The following is an 8,521-nucleotide window of genomic DNA, read 5'->3' as shown; positions in this document are numbered from 1 at the left end:
CTCTTCACAAGTGAGGAGTGGGCATGGATGTCTGACCTCTGTGAGGTTTTACACAACTTTGAGGAATCAACACAGATGGTGAGCGGCGATGCCGCTATTATCAGCGTAACCATCCCACTTCTGTGTCTACTGAAACGCTCGCTGCTCACAATGAAGGCGGACGCTTTGCATGTGGAAGAGGTGGAAATGGGGGAAGACAGTACACAGGGTGATAGCCAGACCACCCTCCGTTCATCTTCCCAGCGCAAATTGGAGGATGAGGAGCAGGAGAAGGTTGCTGAAGAGGAGGATGAGGAGATTGAGAGTCATCCTCCTGATGAGGACAGCTAAATGTCTTGTCTGTTGGGACTCCGGCACACATGGCTGACTATATGTTGGGCTGCCTTTCCCGTGACCCTTGCATTATACGCATTTTGGCCAACACCAATTACTGGTTGTTCACCCTTCTCAACCCACGCTACAAAGAGAACTTCTAATATCTCATTCCTGTGGTGGAGAGAACTAGCAAAATGGTGCAATACCAGAAGGTCCTTGTGGAAAAATTGCTCCAAAAATTTCCAGCTGACAACGCTGGCATCAGAGTACGTAGTTCCTTGGGCAACCGAGGAGGGAAGACGAGGGAAACACACAGCAGTTCCAACAGAGGCAAGGCAACACTTTCCAAGGCCTGGGACAGTTTCATGACACCCCGCCAGCAACCTCACCCTAAAGTGCGGCCTAGTGTCACAAGGAGGGAAACATTTTGGAGAGTATGTAGCAGACCGTGTCAGCGTCCTCAATGATGTCCATGTTGCATCCATTGTAACAATGCCTGTCCTGGAAAAGAATGGGACATTTTTTTGCAGAACGGTCATTCAGACAAATGGACACGGAATGCACACTAAATCATTTCAGGTTTTTTCAAGCCCTATTGAAATGAATGGTTCCGCATATGGACTTGCAAAAAAAAAAAAAAACGGAACGGAAGAAAAATACGTTTGTGTGCATCAGCTCTAATAATGGGTCTCTCTGCTGCATCTCCGCAGACAGGGGCAAACTGGAGATCTGAAAATCCACAGCACGCCTCAAACCTGCAGTTTTTTCTTTAGGGCTTATGCATAAAAACATTTTGTGGTCCACAAAACACAGATCCAAAAAAAAAAAGGATGATATACGTGCAACATCTGTTTTTGTTTTTTAGTGTAGATCCATTGTAACAATGCCTGTCCTTGTCCGCAAAATGGACAAGATTAGGACATGATCAATTTTTTGGCGGACATATGGAAACAGAATGCACATGGAGTCATTTCTGGTTTTTTGCCACTCCATTGAAATGAATGGTTCCGCATACCGGCCGTAAAAAAAATTATATGAACACGGACAAAAAAACATTTGTGTGCACGAGCCTTAGGTCTTGTTCATACGAACGTATGGGTTCAGTTGCAGTATTGCGGACCGCATATGCGGATCCCCAATAAACGGACACCGTTCTGTGTGCATTCCGCATCACAGATGCGGACCCGTTGACTTGAATGGGTCCGCAAATCCGGAGATGCGGTGCGGAACGGAAGCACGGAACGGATACCCACAGAAGCACAATAGAGAGTTCTGTTCCATACTTTCGTTCCGCACAAAGACAGAACATGTCCTATCTTTTTGCAGAACGGAGGGATGCGGACCCATTCAAGTTGCGTCCCGGAGGCCTCACGAACCATGTATTGCAGCCCCAATGCATGGAACGGAACCCATACGTTCGTGTGAACAAGCTCTTACACTGTAAGTAACTGGGGTTTGCTGATCTCTGTACTGTACAGTGTGGATTCCATTACTAAAATTTCAGAACAAAAAAAAAAAAGTACACACACAATCCACAAGATAGATGGCTTTGGGGTGGTTTTAAAAGCCCCATTCACTTGTATTCTTTGCAGATTTTTTATGCGAGATCAGATTTTATTTTTTTTCTATTAGAGTACAGTCATATGGTGTTCAGGATGTGGCCGTGCTCCAATCAAGGTCCTTAGACCTGCGGGACGGCGCCACTGGGACCATGGCCACTGATGGAGGATTGCATCCATCGGCAGCCTCCATTCATTTTTACCGGAGACGGACAGGGGAACTAATGCATGCGCAGTCCATCCCCAGCTTATGTAAATAGAGGCCACTGATGGATGGGATCCTCCATCAGCAGCCATGTCCCCAGCACAGCACCAGCATGCAAGTGTAAGGCTACATGCACACGACCGTTTTTTGTTGCGGGGCTACGGAACAGACATACTGATGCGGACAGCACACGGTGTGCTGTCTGCATTTTTTGCGGACCCATTGAAATGAATGGATCCACATCCTATCCGCAAAAAAAAAAAACAGAACGGACAGGGAAACAAAAAACCTTTGTGTCCATGTAGCCTAAACATGAATTATTCATATAAAACTATTGGCCATCAGCACATGTGCAGCTAGTGATATAAACTGTCCAGCCCCTTTAATTAATCATATTTTCAGCTTTCTAAGGGCTCATGACCGTATGTATTTTGCAGTCCACAAAAAAACAAGAATAGGACATATGCTATGTTTTTTGTGTGGAACGGACATGGAATGCACACAGTCATTTCAGTTTTTTTTAAAGTCCCATTGAAATTAATGGTTCTGTATACGGACCTGTAAAAAAAACGGAGAGGAAACGGCAGAAAAATACGTTCGTGTGCAAGAGCCCCAATATTGATGTCCTATCCTCAGGACAGGCCATCACTATTGGATCAGTGGGGTCTGATTCTCGGCAACCCTGCCAATCAGATGTATAGGCGTCACCACACACATCAGTTTCGCTCTGATGTTCTTTTTACCAGATTTAAAAAAAAAAAATTTAAAAAACGGAATAAGCGCTTTTTTTGCACACAGTGTGTCTTACTTCTAATGTTTTCTGTGTGGCGTTTTTTGCCCTATAGAGACAGTGTTCTGAAAACGCCTGAAAGACCTCACGAGCTGTAGCATGCTGCCAGAAAGACCAAACACACCACTAATGAACAAAACGGCATTTCATATTTTCCACAGACCTTCAGCGAACATCTGGAGGTGGCATTTTTACCAGCAAAAAAAAAAAAAAAGTGCAGAAAACTGCCACTAAAAGCCAATGTGTAAAAGCACATGTTGTGGTTTTTCCGCACAGATTTCCGTGCGAAAAACTGCAGCGTATTACAGTACCAGCAAAGTCTACGAGATTACACTAATGTCATGTACACTTTGCAGATTTTTTTTTTTTCGTGCAGAAACTGACCTGCAATGCGCATTTCAAAATCTGCATCAAGTCAATTATGTTTGCGGTTTTAGCTGTGGATTTCAATGGAAGGCAAGATCTGCAGCAAAACCGCATCAAATTTGCACCAAAAACCGCTGTAAGACATTGCAGATTTTGGTGCAGATATGCTGGAGAAACACAAATAAATCTGCATGTAATTTCATGAGCATCTCATGTGCAGGTGGCTTAAAGGTACCTGCATACCGTGCAGGTGTGTGCACAGAAAATCTGCCCCAAATCCGCACTATTTATGTTTTTGGTGTGGATTTTCCACAGATCTCCCCCTTCCATTCAAAACGGTAAAATCTGCACAAGAAAACCCCAATGAACAGGCTGCATTTCTAAATCTGCACAGCAGGTCAATTTCTGCACCTCAGGCCTCAGGCACACGGCCGGAGTTCTGGTCCGCATCCGTTGCTCCATTCCGTAGCCCCACAAAAACAGTATAACATGTCCTATTCTTGTCCGTTTTGCGGACAAGAATAGGCATTTCTACAATGGTCTGCCTGGACCACAAAAAACGGAATGGTCGTGTGCATGAGGCCTAAGAAAAAAAGCAAAGTATCCACGAGATTTGTCTGATCTCATCTCATCCACTTTGCTGGTGGTGTATTAGGCCTCATGCACACGTATTGCTGGCCATGTGCATCACGCAGCTGTTTTTTAGGTCTTGCACCCTTGCTCCATTCCAGTGAGTGAACAAGGGTGCAACACCCAGACCGTAGACCTTTTCTTACATTCCTTCTCGGCAATTCTAGCCATTGCTTGGAAATGAGCAAATCGTGACAATAATTGTCTAAAATTGATGAACCTTCTCATCAGCACACAAATGGATCGATCCCACGTTCATTTGTAGCAAACCTGAAGAGGGTTAACCTACAACCAGCATTTATAACACATCCACAAGATATGTGAATAATGTCCAGACTGTTGGAACATGCAGCGATTCAGAAAATTGCCCCCCCCCCCCCCTCCGTTTGAATGGAGCGGTCGTGAATGTCGGTTCAGTGCTCCATTCACTTCTATGGGACTGATGCAGACAACACTCCACCTGTACCATAGAACTGAATGGAGCACTGGACCAGCATGGACACTACAGCTCTATTCAAGGAGGTCACAACATGTATTGCTTATCCTGCGGATAGATGATAAATGCCATTTGAGGGATAACTTGTCTCATGCAGATAGGGAAAGAACACGGATTCAAAGAATGATTTTTAGCAAAACAGTATTTATTAAGCTGCGATTTTATTCTTCTACTGAAAGACCGCCGTAAACTAAATGATCAGAAACCATATCAATGGAAGTGCATTCAGATTGTGGACACAGAAAAAGAAATTGCAGAAAGGTACAGATTTGCGGCTACAACATATATTGTATTTTCATGACCACACACAAAATGGATGCACAATTGTTTCCAAGCAAAAAAATTTAATAAAAACTATATCTGTCTGAGCGATACCCACAGTCCGAACAGGATATCCAGCGTCTGTACATATAAACATCCTTAATCTATCGTTTTAAATTAATTTATTATGAGAATTGCAAAGTGAATGATTAGCAATTACAGCAGCCATTTACAGCACAAGCCCCAGAAATATTTACAGGCAGCCATTTTTCTTCCCCATATCAACTGGAGTCATAATTAGCTGACAAGTCATTAGCACTGCCAGAACGTAAAGCCGTATAAATACACAGACATGTATCCTGTCCACCAGGAACGGGGGCCATAGATCTACAGACAGAGCCGGAGAAGTGTGGCTTAGGCCTTATTCACACAGTGTTTGATCGGTGATTGCGAGCCAGAACCAGGTGTGGGTCTAAACACAGAACCTTATGTCTGTGGAGGCGCCAATCCCGCTTTTTGGCTCACAATCACTGACCGAACACGGATGTGTGAAAACTAGGCCTCAGGGTATGTTCACACAGAGGATTTTTGGTGTGGATTTCGCACAAAAGACCCACACAGAAGTTCCCCAGTGATTTCAATAACAGGGAATCCGCATGTTAAAAAAAATAAAAAGTTTTTTTTTTTCTACTTGCGGTTTTTAAGTGTCCTGTCCATTATTGACACACATTCCGCCTCCAGAATTTCCATTGAAAATGGGCAGGAATGATAAAAAAAAAAAAAAAAAAAGAATAATCTGATGCAGATTCCGTACCCTTAGGGTACGTGCACACGGTGCAGATTTGTATGCAGAAAATCCACACCAAAACCACATATAAATACACAATATTTATTGCCATTTTGGAGCATTTTTTAAATCTTTATGTATTTTTTGTTGCTGATCTTGGTGGAGATTTTCTGTTTATGTTGATAACCCAATTGAAGTTTATGGGGAAAACCACTATACCTAAAGGTGCGGAATCGCACAAACAATTGGTATGCTGAGGATTTCAAAATCCACATGGCAGGTCAATTTCCAATTAAAAAGCAAAGTGTACATGAGATTTATCAAATCTCATTCACTTTGCTGGTCCTGTATTACGGTGCGGTTTTTCCGCCACATGTACAGGTAGCCTAAGTTAGGCTAGTTTCACATTTGCGGCACAGTTCTGCAGCCGAGAACAGCCTACTAGAGTCCTCTGGATCCGGCGTTGCCGGAATGCCCGCCAGCCCCATTGACTCTAATGGGGTCCGGAGAAGATCCGGTTGCTACCCGGAAACTATGCCGGGATCCAGCCAGACAACTAATGATGCATGCAACGCTTTTTGTCCGGCTGATTCCAAGCATTCTAGGCCGATACAGTCTGACGGAGAGTTGCGCCGCAAATGTGACAGTAGCCTTATCCTTGTCAGAACTGTCTTTGTGAAAAAAAAAGGTCATCGATGCCGTTAAAGTACATTGTCGACATTTCATTTTTCCAATGAAATTAAATTAAATGGTTGCCCCGGGCAAGATGGACAATCTCAGACTATTTGGATATGATACTGTAGTTGCCCATAGCAAGCTATGAAATAAAGGTTTTCATTTTCTAGCCAGGACTCTCTCATCATAAAATTTTCCCCATAAAGGCACAGTCACTTTCTAATGCTGTAAAACCTGTCACTTAATAAAAATAGAAAAAAACAAAAACAAAAAAACAGCTGGTGCCATTTGTCATACATGTATGTTTTATATATGTGCACAGTAGCTCATGCCAAGGTACGGTTTACGATGACAGTCTCATTATTAAGCAAGAGAGAAAAAAAAAAAACTTATTTTTGATGGACACAATTTAGTAGAAAACCCACCAAAACTACTTCTGACAATCTATGCAATTTTAAGCAAAGCCAAGTTCTGACAACCTAGCACTGTAGCAAGAAAAAAAGTGCTTAAATGGGGTTTTCAGGATTTTAATATTGATGATGATAGGTTATGAATATGACATTATCAGCCGTTTGAAGAGAAGGCTGCACTCGTGCCAGTGCTGCTTTACCTGCTCGCCGTCGACATCACAGCAGGGAGCAGTGTAATTACAAGACATCCCATTCACTTCTGTGGGACAGCTCGTTCCTATACACTTGAGTGGGACGGCTAGATGGGCCAAATGGTTCTTATCCGTCGACCTGCGACGGCGAACAGGTAAACAATGAAAAGAAGGCAGCGCCAGCACAAAGTGCAGCCATCTCATCAGACCGCCGCTGATCTGATATTACCTATGCCGAGGATAGGTTATCAATATTAAAATCCTGGAAAACCCCTTAATGCTTATGATAACAAATTCCACATATTTCTTAAGTAGCAGAATATACACAGTAATGATACAGTAACAGTGCCACAGGCCCTTTTAATCACCAGCAGGTTGTACAAAGATGGAGTGCACAAATATTGGTATATACACATGTACAAGTACAAGCAGGTTGGTAGAAGCTTTCATCTCTATCACCGGGTGCGGTTAGCCGCAGAGAGAATTACAGTGTTCTTCTCAAGTCTGAAGTAGACACGTAGCCATCAGCGTGGTTGAAGGGGAAAAATTTTTTAGAAAATCACAAAGAATTGAGAAGTTATGAAAAAAATGGTTAGGATGGCAATTCTAGTGGAGACTACAAAGTTGTAGTCTGAATAACAGAGAACATGGGAGTAGATTTCAATGTTGGTTGTCCTCTGTCTAGGTGAACCCCATAGTGTTCTTTACCATGATGTACTGAAAAACATAATATGGTCACTAACTTTTCAGACGACTTTGCATATATCAATAGTACAAGCGACCATAAGAAACTTTGTAATATATCTTAACAGAGAGAAAGGTCTAGTTCTCCTGTTATCAGCTGTTTACCTCATTTCCCCCCTGCTGAATGCTTTTCTCATTGAAATTGACATCAGTCCATACAAGTCTATGGTGAAGTGAGGGGAAAGGAGTGAGCAGGAGCTCAGAGACACTGAACCAAATAAACATTTCTGTCTTAGCCCAAGTGCTTCATTCACATACATACAGCTCAGCACTTCTCTGTAATGTCCTTCATGGTCTTGGGGTTGCTTTTGAACCAGAGAAAGTTAGGAAGCGGATTCCACTGCATTTTCTGTGTGCAGTGGGTGGGAGCTAGTCTCTGCTAACCATATCTGGGAGAACCGCAAACTAATAATCTAACATACAGGGGAGAAATCTGCTAAAAATGCCAGATACAAGCCATATAAATGACCAGAAATAGTGTTACTCCTTATTTACAGATGCTGTACTATTGATTAATGCAAAATGCGTTGAAAGGTTAGGTACGTGTCAGTATTATGGTCCGCAAACAACAAATCCGCAAAATACGGATAATTCTGTGTGCATTTCATATTTTTCTCACTCCCATCAACTGACGGACAAAAATAGGACATTTTCTATCATTTGTGGAATGGAAAAATGGATCTGCAAAAACAAAAACCACAGCAATTCCCCAAAGCCATCATGGGCTCCCAGCAGTGGGATCTATAGATATATAAGATCGCCATTTTCACTTGCCCGTTTCTGCATAAATACTATGTAGTATAAGGTTATAGTATTGTGTCATATTCCAGATTTTACTATACAATTGCTAGGGTATCATGCAGGTTCACCATAATAAATTAACAGGCAAAATTGTAATGGCACTTTCAGCTATAATATAATTTTCATAATATATATATATATATGTATATAAAAATTGTTCAGTTTTTTTTTAACCATGGCCTACTTCCTAGCAATAGATTCAAGTAAGGCCTTTGGCACACGACCATATGTATTTTGCGGTCCGTTTTTCACAGATCCGTTTCTGTTCCGTATTTCTGCAAAAACATGCGT

This window comes from Bufo bufo, chromosome 8, assembly GCF_905171765.1.
Source record: "Bufo bufo chromosome 8, aBufBuf1.1, whole genome shotgun sequence".
In the NCBI taxonomy this organism is placed as follows: domain Eukaryota; kingdom Metazoa; phylum Chordata; class Amphibia; order Anura; family Bufonidae; genus Bufo; species Bufo bufo.
The sequence above is the reverse complement of the archived record's forward strand: the minus strand, read 5'-3'. Positions refer to the sequence as shown.